We start from the raw sequence: 13,453 nt of genomic DNA, 5'->3' as shown, positions 1-13,453 counted from the left end.
TGTGCAAACTATTTGGGAATCTATCTACCATGAGATACAAAAGAACTATATGACTACAACTACAAAATACTATTTACAGAACTAAAAGACAAATAAATGGGAAAAAATTTAATTGTTCATGGGTAGGTCAGGCCAACATAATAAAAATTGTAATTCCAGAATTAGGAAAAAAAATAATGAAATGCATCTGTAACAACAAAAGGTCAAGAATCTCAATAGAAATTTCATACAATACTACCAAAAGTATTTATCATAACATTTTTTTGGTACTGGTTAAACATAAAGAGATCAATCAGTGGAACAATTAGGTATACAACATATAGAAGATTAAGTACATGATATGCAGAAGAAAATTAACTTAGTAACTTAGTGTTTAACGAACTCAAAGGCTCCAGCTACTGGACTATTGACAAAAACTGCCACAAAAACTGGACAGAAATTAGGTTTTGACCAACACCTCACATTATATACCAAGATAAATTTCAAATGAATACATGACTTAAAAATAAAAGGTCACATTATAAACAATTAGAGTAACAAACAGGAAATTATCTTTTCAGATCTAAGGATAGGGGAAGGGTTAATGAATTAAAAAGGGTAGAAAGGATGATGGAGACAAAATGAACAATTTTTTTTTCACTCAATAGTATTTTTTTTTCAAATTTAATGTAAAGATAGCTTTCAACATTCATTTTTGTAAGATTTTGAGTTCCAATTTTTTTTTCTCCCTCTCTTCCCTCTTTCCTTCCCCAGACAAGCAATCTGATATAGGCTATACATGTACAATCATTCTTACCATATTTCCATATTAATAATGTTGTAAGAGAAAATCAGAATAAAAAGTGGAAACCATAAGAAAGAAAAATAACAACAAAAGTGAAAATAGCATGCTTTATCTACATTCCGTCTCCATAGTTCTTTCTCTAAATATGGATGGAATTTTCCATGCCAAATCTCTTTGAATTACTTTGGATTACTGTACTGGTGGGAAGAGCTAAATCTATCATGGTTGATCATCATACAATCTTGCTGTTATTGTGTACAATGTTCCCCTGGTTCTGCTCATTTCACTCAGCATCAGTTTATGTAAATCTTATGTAAGGCTTTTATAAAATCTGCCTGCTCATCATTTTTTATTGAATAATAGTACTCCATTACATTTTTATACCACAAATTATTCCGCCATTCCCCAATTGATAGACATTCACGCAATTTCCATTTCCTTGCTACTCCAAAAAGACCTGCTACAAACATTTTTGCACATGTAGGTCCTTTTCCCTTTTTTGTGATCTCTTTGAGAAACAAACTCAGTACTGGCACTGATAGATCAAAGATACGCATAGTTTGATAGCCCTATGAAAATAGTTTCTAATTGCTTTTCAGAATGATTGGACCAATTTAAAACTCCACCAACAAGGCATTGGGGTCCCAGTTTTCCCACAACCCTTCCAACATTTATCTTTTTTTTCCCCTGTCATCTTACCCAATCTGATAGATATGAAGTGATACTCAGGGTTGTTTTAATTTGCATTTCTCTAATCAATAGTGATTTGGAGCATTTTTTTTATATCTATACATAGCTTTAATTTCTTCATCAGATAATTTTCTCTGCATATTCTTTTGTCATTTATCAATTGGGGAGTGACTGGTATTCTTAAAAATTTTGTTCATTTCTCTATATGTTTTAGAAATGAGGCCTTTATCTGAAAGACTGGCTGTAAAAAATGTTTCCCATTTTTCTGATTCCCTTCTAATCTTGGCTGTATTGGTTTTGTTTGTGCAAGAACTTTTTAACTTAATGTAATCAAAATTATCCATTTTGTATTCGTTCCATAATGTTTTCTTTTATTTTTTGTTTGGTCATAAATTCCTCTCTTTTCCAAAGATCTGACAGGTAAATTATCCCTTGCTCCCCTGATATGCTCACAATATCACTCTCTATTTCTAAATCATGAATTCATTTCAATCTTATCTTGGTATATGATGTGAGATGTTGGTCTATGCCTAGTTTCTGCCATAATATTTTGCAGTTTTCCCAACAATTTTTGTCAAATAGAAAGTTCTTATGCTAGAAGCTGAAGTCTTTGGGTTTATCAAATGGTAGATTACTATGGTCATTAACTACTGTATCTCATGTACCTAACCTATTCAACTGATTCACTACACTATTTCTTAGCCAATACCAAATGGTTTTGATGATTGCCACTTTATAATACAGATTTAGGTCTGGTATGACTAGGCTACCTTCCTGTGTATTATTTTTCATTAAGTCCTTTGTTGATCTTGACCTTTGTTTTTCCAGATCAATTTTGTTATTTTTTCTAGCTCTCTAAAATAATTTTTGGCAGTTTGATTGGTATGGCACTGAATAAGTAGATTAATTTAGGTAGAATGGTAATTTTTGTTGTATTAGCTTGGTCTCCTCATCAGCAAGTGATATTTTTCTATTTGCTTAGATCTGACTATGAGTATGAAAAGTGTTTTGTAATTGTGTTCATATAGTTCCTGGGTTTGTCTTAGCATGTAGACTCCCAAATGTTTTATATTGTCTACAGTTATTTTAAATGGAATTTATCTCTTACTGCTGGGTTTATTGGTAACATATAAAAATGTCTGTGATAAATGTGGGTTTATTTTATATCCTGCAATTTCCAAAGTTGTTTTTTCAAATAATTTTTAATTGATTCTCTAAGTATACTATCATGTCATTTGCAAAGAGTGATGAGTTTTTTTTTCCTCATTGTCTAAACTCCATTTTCTTTTTCTTCTCTTATTGTTAAAGCTAACATTTTTAGTGCAGTATCGAATAATAGTGATGATAATAGGCATCCTTGTTTCATTCTTGATCTTACTGGGATTGCTTCTTTATTTAATGGGATTGCTTTTATTACATATAATGCTTGCTAAGGGTTTTAGTTAGAGCCTGCTTATCATTTTAAGGAAAACTCCATCATTCCTATGCTCTCTCATATTTTAATAGATATGAGTGCTATATTTTGTCAAAAGCTTTTCCTGCATCTATTGAGATAATTATATGATTTCTATTAGTTTTATTATTGATGTGGTCAATTATGCTGATAGTTTTCCTAATATTGAATCAGCCTTGTATTCCTGATATAAATCCCTCTCAGACATAGTATGTTAGGTTGGCAATAAATTTCTGTAATCTCTTTGCTAATATTTCATTTTAAATGTTTGCATCAATACTCATTAGGAAAATTGGTTCATAATTTTCTTTTTCTCTTTTAGCTCTTTCTGTTTTAGGTTTCAGCATCATATCTGTGTCACAAAAGGAATTTGACAGGAGTCCTTCTTACGTGTTCTTTAAATATTTGGTAAAATTCACTTAATAAGTCCATCTGGCCCTGGCAATTTTTTCTTGGGGAGTTCATTGATGGCTTGTTCAATTTCTTTTTCTAAAATGGGATTAACTATTTTATTTTCTCTTCTGTTAACCTGGGCAATTTATATTTTTGTAGATTTTAGATTGTTAGAATTATTAGCATACAGTTGGGCAAAATAGCTCCTAATTATTGTTTTAATTTCCTCTTCATTGGATGTTGAGTTCACCCTTTTCATTTTTGATAACTGGTAATTTGGTTTTCTTTTTTTTTTTAAATCAAATTCTCCAAAGATTTGTCTATTTTAATTTTTTAACAAAAAAGAAAAACAATTCTTAGTTTTGTTTATTCAATAGATTTTTTGCTTTCAATTTTATTAATTTCTCTTTTGACTTTCAGAATTTCTAATTTGGTATTTAATTGGAGGTTTTTAATTTGTTCTTTCTTTTTTTTTTTTTAGCTTTTTCTGCATGCTGATCTACTCTTTATCTGTTTTATTAATGTAAGCATTTAAAAATACAAAATTTCCCCTAAGAACTCCTTTGGCTACATCCCATAAGTTTTGGCATGTTGTCTCATTATTGTCATTCTCTTGGATGAAATTATTGCTTATTTCTATGATTTGTTGTTTGACTCATTCATTCTTTTAGTTTCCAATTAATTTTGGTCTGTTTTAACATGGTCCCATATTACACATGATTTTTATTATATTATGATCTGAAAAGGAAACATTTAATATTTCTGGCTTTCTGCATTTGATTGTGAAATTTTATGCCCTATGTATGCCCATCAATTGGAGAATGGCTGAATAAATTGTGGTATCTGAATATTATGGAATATTATTGTTTTGTAAGAAATGACCAACAGGATGATTTCAGAAAGGCCTGAAGAGACTTACATGAACTGATGCTGAGTGAAATAAGCAGGACCAGGAGATCATTATATACTTCAACAACAATACTATATGATGATCAATTTTGATGAACATGGACATCTTCAACAATGAGACGAACCAAATCAGTTCCAATAGAGCAGTAATGAATTGAACCACCTACACCCAACAAAAGAACTCTGGGAGACAACTATGAACCACTACATAGAATTCCCAATCCCTCTATTTTTGTCTACCTGCATTTTTATTTCCTTCACAGGCTAATTGTACACTACATATATTGTATTTAATTTATACTTTAACATATATAACATGTATTGGTCAACCTGCCATCTGAGGGAGGGGATGGGGGGAAGAAGGGGAAAAATTGGAAGAAAAGGATTGGCAATTGTCAATGCTATAAAATAACAAAGTCCCCGATTTCATTGAATGTCCACTGTTTCCCCTGAAAGATTAATTATTTTCTTCAGTTAGCTTTTTCATCTCCTTTGCCATCTGGCCAATTCTGCTTTTAAAGGAGCTATTTTCTTCAGTAATTTCTCCATCCCCTCCCATTTTGCCAATTCTATGCATATATCTGGTAAATAAAAAGCTATATTAAAAAAAAAAAGAAAGAAATTTTATGCCCTAATATATGGCTGATTTTTGTGTAGTTACCATGTACCATTAAGAAAAAGGTACATTCCATTGAATTTCTCCAGAGATCTATCATTTTCTAAAATTTATTCATTTCTTTGGCTTCTTTCTTGTTAATTTTGTGGTTAGATTATCTAGTTCTAAGAGAAGGAGATTGAGATTCCCTACTAGTATAGTTCACTGTCTCTTTCTTCCTATAATTCACTTAACTTCTCTAAGAATCTGAATGCTACACCACTTGGCACAGATATAGTCAGCATTGAAATTACTTTATTGTTTATGATACTTTTTTTAGCAAAATCTATTTCTGCTTTTGCTTTGTCTGAGATCAGCATTGCTATCGCGGCTTTTTTTTTTTTTTAATTTCAGCTGAAGCATAATATATTTTACTTCAGCCTTTTTACCTTTATTCTGTGTGTGTGTCTCTACTTTAAATGTGTTTCTTGTAAACAACATATTGTAGGATTTTGGCTTTTAATCCACTCTGCTATCTGCTTCCATTTTATGAGAATTCATCCCATTCACATTCATATGATTACTATGTATTTCTCTCTTCCTATTTTTCCTCATTTATACTTTTCTCTCTCTTTTTACTCTTTCCCTCTTTACCAATGTTTTGCTTCTGACACCGACCTGCCTCAATCTGGTCTCCCTTCCATCAGTTCTCTCCTTTTCTTCCCCCTTTCTCCTTCTATTTCCCTACAGAGTAAGATAAATTTCTATGCGTAATCAAGTGTGTGTGTTATTCCCTCTAATGAGATTAAGGTTCAAACAATATTCATCTCACTCCTTCTTTCCCTCTACTGTAATAGGTCTTTTGTGCCTCTTCATGTGATTTAATTTCCCTCATTTTATCTCCCCTTTCCTCTTCTCCAAGTACAACCTCCAGCATTTTTCCAACCCTTAATTTCTTTTTTATATCATCATAACAAAGTCAACTTATACTGAATATACTGAATTCCAATCTCTCCCTATGTATACCTCTTTCTATTTGCCCTAACAAACATGCAGTTCACAGGAGTTGCAAGCATCATCTTCCCATATAGGGATGTAATGTTTAACGTTTAAATAACATTTCTTCTTTCCCACTTACCTTTTTATGCTTCTCTTGAGTTTTTTATTTGAATATTTAATTTTCAGTCTAGTTCTGGTCTTTTCATCATAAATGATTGAAAGTCCCCGATTTCATTGAATGTCCACTGTTTCCCCTGAAAGATTATGCTCAGTTTTGCTGGGTAGATGATTCTTGGTTGTAGTACAAACTCCTTTGCCTTCCAGAATATCATATTCCAGGACCTCCAGTCCTTTAATGTGGAAGCTACTAAGTCCTAGATAATCCTGATTGTGGCTCCTTGATATTTGAATTGTTTCTTTCTAGCTGCTTGTGGTATTTTCTCATTGACTTAATAATTCTGGAATACAATATTACTTGGAGTTTTCATTTTGGGGTCTCTTTCTGGAGGTAATCAGTGGATTCTTTCAATGACTACTTTATTGTCTGGTTCTAGAATATAAAGACAGTTTTCCTTGCTGATTTCTTAAAAAATGTTGTCCAGGTTCTTTTTTTGATCCTGACTTTCAAACAATCCAATAATTTTAAATTACTTTTCCTGGATCTATTTTCTAATTTGGTTAGAGGGTTTGTTATTCAGTGAGGTATTTTACATTTTCTTCTATTTTTTTTTAAATTTTGCTTGATTCTTGTTATCTCATAGAATCATTAGTTTTTAATTAATTTAATTAATTTTAATTAATTATTTTCTTCAGTTAGCTTTTTCATCTCCTTTGCCATCTGGCCAATTCTGCTTTTAAAGGAGCTATTTTCTTCAGTAATTTCTCCATCCCCTCCCATTTTGCCAATTCTATTTTTTTTAAGGAGTTGTTTTCCTCATTGTATTTTTTTCCATTTAGCCAACTCTATTTTAAAAGTTGTTTTCTTTGATGTATTTTTTCTTCCAATTTGGCCAATTCCATTTTTAAGGAATTGTTTTCTTCAATTTTTGTGCTTCCTTTTCCAAGCTGTTGCCTTTTTCCTATAATTCTCCTGCATAACTCTCATTTCTTTTCCCAATTTTTCTTCTACCTCTCTTACTTGATTTTTAAAATCCTTTTTGAGCTCTTCCAAGAGAACCTTTTGAGTTTGAGACCAATTTATATTTCCCTTTGAGGTTTCACATGTAGGCACTTTACCATTGCTGTTCTATTCTGAGTCTGTGTTCTGATATTCCCTGTACCATATTATCTTTCTATGATCAGGGGTCTGTTTTGCTTTTTTTGTTTGTTTGCTTTTGCTCATTTTAAAGAGTTCAGCTCTGTTCCTAGAGCACAGGGAGCACTGTCTCATGCTTCTTTTTCTGGGGAATGGTGGCCTCATCACTGGCTTTCCACACTGAAGTTGGAAGTGGTGATGACTGCCAGGCCTAGTTGTGCCTGTTGTACTGGAGTTCAGGGGCTTGATTTGTGCCCCAGGGCTAAAGGCTTCACAGTGCTGAGCCAGGACTAAGTGCCCTTAGCTGCTGATTGGTGCTATGTCTCAGAGGCTCCTGCTAGATTGCCTGTACTTCATCTGCACTGGACTCTACTCCCCTTTTACCCTAATAAGACAGACCTTTTCTGAAGTCCTTCTTAATTACCCTAAGCTGGAAAGTTGTTTTATTCCATCTTTTTGTGGGTTCTATCACTCCAGAATCTGTTTAGAGGCTTGATTTACCAATGTTTCCGAGGGCAACTGGGGATAGCCAGGCAACTTTTTGGCTTCTCTCCACTATCTTTACTATGCTTGTGACAAATTTAATTACATAAAATTTTAAAGAGGCAGCTAGGTGGCGCAGTGGATAGAGCACCAGCCTTGAATTCAGGAGGACCCGAGTTCAAATTTGATCTCTGACACTAACACTTCCTACCTGTGTGACCCTGGGCAAGTCACTCAACCCCAGCGGCAGGGGGGGGGAGGGGGGGAATTAAACTTGTGTGAACAAAGCACACAAGTCCAGTACAGCTAAGATTAGAAGAAAAACAGTTAACTGGAAAGAAACAAATTTACTGGAACTTTCTCTGATAAATGCCTCATTTCCAAGATATATATATATATTATATATATATATATATATATATATATATATATATATATATATATATATATATATATATATATATATTTTCCCCTTGCGGACAGAAAGTAAAGCTATGTAGCTATGTATGATAATATTAAAAAAAAAAAAAAAACACTCCAAATCACTAATAGAGAAAAATCAAATTAAAAGAGTTCTGATGTTTCATCTTATACCTGTAAGATTGGCAAAGTTAATAAAAAGAAAATGACAGATAGACTTCAGAAAAACAGGTCCATTAGTGCATTCTTGATAGATGTGGAAATTGGTCCAGCTATTCTAGAAAAGAATTTGGAATTATACCCCCAAAGTGCTCTTCATCTTAGAAATGGGAGAAGTGATATAAAAAGAAAATAAATTTGGAACTCAAGACATTTTTAAATGAAAGTTAAATTTTATCTTTATATGTAATTGGAAAAAAGAAAATACTATTAAAAAGTAAAAAATAAAAAATGATACCTTGCTTGTCTTCTCGATGTAAAGAAGAGAAGACGAAAAAGAAGAGAAGGAAAGAAAAATTCAAAACTAAAAAAATGTTTAATTAGTATTTTAAATAAATAAATAATAAGTTTATTTAAAATAAAAAGAAATCTCAGCTAACTCCACATTTTTATATGGCATTCACAGGATATAAAGAAATCTTCTCAGTCAATTGGAATAGACTTCCCTCTGGAGTCATTTTATTTCATCAAATGGCTTTCAGAGACTTTTCACACTTAGTCTAAAGCCTATGATGGATTGATATAGGTTCTCATTGTGTTAAGGCTATGTCAGGATGGAGGGATTTCAACTCTACCCTTACAAAAGAATATAGCTCCTTTGCTTGTGATAGATAGGGCTGACAACTAAGAAAAAAGATTGGATTGATTCTCCTTTTCCTTCTGTTTGTTTTCTTTGCCAAGAACGACCTTTGCACAGTAGACAGCAGAATAAAAATGGCTGACAGGCTAAATACCATGGTTTACCCAAGTAAGGAGATCTTAACAGACCACTTGGTTATCTATGATGAATTCAAGTCACCTAGTCCATAATAACTAAATCTTTTTAGGTGCTAAAATGTCTGGCAGCTACGATTGATGAGCCATTTTCAGTGACATCTGAAATCTCATAGAAAAAAAAAAGAGAGAGAGAGAGAGAGATGACCAAGTCAGAGAAAGAATCCATGTCCCAATTTTGAAAAAAGAAATAAATAGAAAAGAATCCACAAACTGACCTTTAGGTCAGTCATTATAATAGAGGTGAAGTCTAGAATGAATTCTTAAAGAGTTAGTTGGCAAATATCTAGAAAAGGAAGAAGTATCAACTAAGAGCCTGACTTCATCAAGGCAAGTTTCATTTCCTATTTTAATGGAAATTTCCTATTTTAATGGTATTACTAAGTTGGAAGGTAAGGATAATTTAACATATATTTTTTATTATAGCTTTTTATTTACAAGACATACACATGGGTAATTTTTTAGCATTGAGCCTTGCAAAACCTGTTCCAACTTTTTTCCTCCTTCCCCCCACCCCCTCCCTTAGATGGCAAATAGTCCAATACATTTAACGTATATTTTTAGCAAAGCTCTTGATAAAATATCTCATTCCATTTGGGGGAATAATATGGAAGTTGAGAACCAGGCAATCATATGATTCATTTCAATGGCCATTTCAATGGCTTGTGAAAGTGGCAAGTTTCCGATGGAGGAAGCCAAGGGACTTGTGTTTGATTCTGTGCTATTGAACGTTGTTGTCAATAACTTAGTTAAAGGTATAGGTGGTATGCTCACCAAATCTGGGAGGGAGAACTAACGCACTGGATGTAGTCAGGATCCCAAAAAATCTTGACAGTCTGGGTCAGCAGGGCTGAACCTAATAAGATAAAATTCGATGATAAACATATAATTACAGAATCACAGAACTGAAGAACCTCAGCACCCATCTATCTGCAATCTCAAAACTTCCTCGGAGAAGGAACCCACCATCTCTCAAAGCAAGACATTCTACTTTTGAACAACCTTAATTATCAGAGCAGCTAAGGAGTATAGTAGACCAAGTATCTGGTTTGAAATCAAGAAGACCTGAGTTCCAATTTAGTCTTACTAGATATATGTCATCCTCTTGAAGTTACTTAACTCTGTTTTCTCAGTTTCCCCATCTGTAAAATAAGCCGGAGAAGGAAATGGCAAACCACTGCAGTATCTTTGCCAAGAAAACCCAAATGAAATCACAAAGAGTCAGACAAAATCAAAATGATTAAACAATTTTAGGGTTTTTTTTCCTGATATAGAGCTCTATCTGTTGGGGCCAAATAGAACAAGTATAATTCTTTTTCCATGTGATAAAATACTTAATAATTTGACTAACAATTAATACAATAAATTTATTGATTAATAATGTAATACTTAAAATACTTAAACACAGCTAACTCCTTGGTTCCCTTCGTAGCCTTCTCTTCTCTAGGCTATCCATGCCCAGTTCCTTCCACAGATCCCCATTTATCATAGACTCAAAGACCTTTATCACTTTGGTTGCCCTCTAAGCATAAATGTCCTACTTAAATTGTGAGGCCCAGAACTGAACCCAATCCTCTAGATGAGGTCTATCAAGAGAAAAATAGAGTGGCCTTTTCCCTATTCCCTATCACCCTTCCTAATGTAAATTTCATTAATCTTTTTGGATACCAAACACCCTCATGAGTTTACAATTGACTGAAACCCCCAGATCCCTTCCAGAACAACTGCTATTTATCCATGTTTCTGCATTTTAAATTTGTGGCATTAATTTTTGTGTACCCTTGTACAATTTTATCTTGGGCACACTAAAAGGGAGTCTCCAGAAATAACAAGGTGATAATCCCACTGTCCTCTACCCTCCTCAGATCTCGTCTGGGAGTACTGGGTTCAGTTCTGAAGATTACTGTTTGAGAAGAAATTAGTAAACTGGAAAGTGTCCAGGGGAAGACAATCAAGATGATAAAGGGCTTTAAATATTTGTCATATGAGTATCGATTGAAGAAATTTGGAATGTTTAGCCTTGAGAAGAAAGACAGGAGAAACATGATAACTGTAATCAAGTATCTGAAGAGCTGTCATAGACAAGAAGGATTATTATCCTTTTCTGGGTGGAGGTTACAAAGAGTCCAGTTTAAGCTTGGATGTCAGTAACAGCTTGCTAACAATTAGAGCAGTCCAAAACTGGGGTGGGCTTCCTTTAGAGGTGGTAGGTTTCTCCTTCTAAGAGGTCTTCAAGCAGAAGCTAGATATTTTCTCCAGGATTCCTTTGGAAATACAATTCAGATTAGATGGTCACTGGACTTTCAATTCTCAAGCTTTTTGATTCTGCAAATATGTGATTTCTCTTCAAACCCAACCCACCATTCAGTGTCTCATCTCAGGGCTTCCCCACTAGTTTGGTCTCTATATGTCTCCCCATTTTCCCATCTCAAGGAGCTGAGATACCAGGCTCTGGGTCCTTTCTCTGTCCTAACCTGTTTCACTTCTTGGAGACCACAGGATTTAATCTGGAAGCAATCACTGAGATCATCTAATATAGGGATACGGTCAACTCCTTTACTGCAAATATAGTTTTATTAAGGAGTTGTCGGGGATCCTGAGAGGTGAAAAAACTTGGCCATGGTCACACAACCAGAAATGATCTTGAACTCATATGTTCTTGGTTCCTTTAAGCTCCTGCTGTCCTTCATCCTTGAGGAGGCCCGAAATGCCATCACTATGTTATTACAGACCAATAGGACCTCGGAATGCTCTGCCACAGATAGGATACTAATAGTCCTTTTGAACATTTGGGGTAGCTTCTCAAACTTTGTGCATCTCATGGTTATTCTGGGCTAATTCAATTCTGCTTTGTTCATAGACCACAGAACCTTCTCTGATGAAGGCATTACAAGCTGGATGGTTCTGTACCAGTATCTCCCATGTCATACCATCAATTCCATAGTTTTTAAGAGAAACCTTAAGAGTGTCCTTGTATCGCTTTTTCTGACCACCTTGTGAGCGCTTGCCCTGACCTGTTTATTAAACTGGGTTCACCACCCATATGAGGTCTCATAACTAAATGTGGGGGTTGTGCAATTATAATTTATTATCAGTAAATGTTTGATGTGTATATCTGTTTTTTATACCTATATTCCCAAAGTCACATAAAAGTTTTTCAGGTAAAAAAGTGTCACATGTGGAAAGAGTTTTAGAAACCCTGCTCCAAGTCACACTGCTATTTAATATAATCTCCTTACTTTTAAAGGTAAAGAAAATGAGGCTGAGACATTAAGTAATTACCCAAGGTCATACAAGAAATAGTAAGAAGGGTAGAGCTCTAATTTGCCTCCAGTCTGTGGCAGAAACAAAGGTATTGGTTGAATGAATAGAAGCTTCACAGGCAGAGCAGACTCGGGAGAAGGGGCAGTGGAGCAGAAGGGCCCCTACGTGACTCAGGAACCCTCGAAGATGCTCCTACACAGAAGGCCAGATCACACTATGGGGTCCCAGGGTCAGGAAGGACAGAGGCCTTCAGTCTTAAGCAAGATTCTCTCTTGATTCCCGTCCAGTACAGTCAGACATTCTCTAGGGTGAGCTGCAGCAAAAGCCTAATGACTTTCCTGGATCATCTGAGCCTGCCAATCACAAGGTGGCCTTCCCAGCTCCACCTTTGCCCCACAGAGCGCAGGGACCACTGAGCTAGCCAGGCCCAGAGGGGTTTCAGAACCTCACTCTAATCCAGAGCCTTACTGAGTGAGTCATTTTCCCCGGATAGAATAAAGAAATGGAGAAAGTGACGGGAAAATACACAGAAAACAGGGGGAAAAGAAGGAAAAAGAAAAGAGGGGAAGAGTCTGAGAAACACTTTTCTTAGGAATGGCCAGCAATCCTGACTCTCAAGTACAGTGTCGGGCTCTGAGTGTCCAGAGGGTCCTCCCGCCGCCCCCGAAAAAATTCTGTCTTTAGATTCTTTATGTTTTGTCTTGTTTGAGTCGGGAATGGGTGCGCTTGGCACATCCCGGTGGCAGGAGAAAGGGATGGGGGGAACCTCAGTCGGGAGCTGAATCTCCCGCGGAAAGAAGGGGCGGGTCTGAGGGGAGTGCAGCGGGAGAAGGAAAATCCTAAGGGAAGCTGCGTCCATGTAGCCCCATTGCCAAGGTAACAGCAGAGCTAGCTCCGACTAGGGATGGGACCGGAATTTCGGGTCTGACTGCTGTGTAATTCCAGAAGACCCCCGATTCCTCTCGGCCCCATTCTCCTTCCCTGAATGAGGAGAAAAGGAAAGGAAAATCCGGGAACTTCAATCCCAGTCCCCTCAGAGCACCCCCCCAAAACGGGGCTTTCCACATCTTGCCCCATTTCTCCGGCTGTCCCAGGGACCAGAGGAAGGGTTAATTGAGGGATAAGCCCAAACTCGGCCCCTATCTGGAGCTGGGGGCGTTGGGGAGGGTAAATGACCCCGCCCACAGTCCGGCCCTCCCGATTGGCCGGGGCATG

The sequence above is a fragment of the Sminthopsis crassicaudata genome, chromosome 1 (genome assembly GCF_048593235.1).
Source record: "Sminthopsis crassicaudata isolate SCR6 chromosome 1, ASM4859323v1, whole genome shotgun sequence".
In the NCBI taxonomy this organism is placed as follows: domain Eukaryota; kingdom Metazoa; phylum Chordata; class Mammalia; order Dasyuromorphia; family Dasyuridae; genus Sminthopsis; species Sminthopsis crassicaudata.
This window is presented reverse-complemented; position numbering follows the sequence as displayed.